Here is a 1,397-nt window from a genome sequence, read left to right on the forward strand (position 1 = left end):
ATAATTAGAATATGATAACTGTCCAGAATCAAAGGGCTCTGGTATAGGAGGTCTTCTGCATTAAATTTGTACCTTGTTTGTTGGGACCTCAATAAAAGCTTTCCTTAAGAGGAAGCTCCCCTCACTTTTTCACTGAATAAATATATTAGTATACTTACTGTATTACATATCCATTCATAAATTTTTATCCTTAATGAGGGAGGTTCCATTAAATGAAAATATTTCAATATAAATCATTAAGAGTCCTTGAAGTAATAAACCAAATTTTAGGAACTCCATTCTACTCTTTATGTACTCAATAAATAATTTTTTCTACTATCAAAGGTGGGAATTTATAGATGAAACTTAAAAGAGAAAAAAATATTATTTTGAAGTAAATGTAAAATACTTTTTTCTATTGTTTAGGTACGATAAACAGCAAATTTTTCCACATCATTTATCAAATAAACAAACAATACATGTTTTGAATTAAAAGAAACTAAACAAAGCAATGTTGAATAGTAGGTAATATATGACACACGGAATAAAAAAGTATAATATATGTAGTTAATTTACATAAATAATTTAAAATAAAATTTAAAAGCCTAAAAGAATTAAGGCATGGTACAATTTGAGTTAAAAAAACTTTCAACAGGCAAGTGGCCACCAGCACCATCCAAACTGGGAATATTAGCTTGAAATATTTTATCATGATAGTAGAAGGTCAACAAGTAGGAGCTCAACAAGTTGGTCAGGTACATGGCTCGATATTCCTGATCAAATACAGTAGCTCCTTTAATTTCCTAATCTATCCTAAGCAATGCCTGTTCGGATGGTGCTGACATCTTACAGCTGTTGATGATGAGGTGTTAATAGATGACCCTAGATTAATTTGAGAAGATGGTCAGGGTTCAGGTCAGCAAAAAACACAAATAAAAAACCTTAATTATTTGTATGATGCTTGGACCAGAATTTCAGGCCTTAATCAGGGCTGAAAAAGACAAAAAAGTGATAATAACCATAACTTAGAGAAATATAAGGCAAATAATAAATGAACTAACTCGGAAATATAAATAACAATAAATTAAGTGGAAATCAGTTAATTGATAACAATAGAAGATGAAATATATATTATATAAAGAAAAATTAAATGATAAAATGCAAAACATAAAGTATTCGAGAAATAAATAAATGAACATAATGAAAGGATAATGGAATTGAACAAATAAGATATGTAAGTAATGTCTAAAATAATCTATATCAACATAATGAAATGTATGAAAGAAAACGATATGTATGATACAATGATCAAGAAGAAAAAAAAAAAAAGAAAATATATATATATAAATAACCAAAGGCTATACCGATATATTTTTAAGTGTGATAGAAAACTAAATAAATGGTAATAAACAAATTAA

The sequence above is a fragment of the Halyomorpha halys genome, unplaced genomic scaffold (assembly GCF_000696795.3).
Source record: "Halyomorpha halys isolate HHAL.00 unplaced genomic scaffold, Hhal_1.1 Scaffold943.1, whole genome shotgun sequence".
Taxonomy (NCBI): Eukaryota; Metazoa; Arthropoda; class Insecta; order Hemiptera; family Pentatomidae; genus Halyomorpha; species Halyomorpha halys.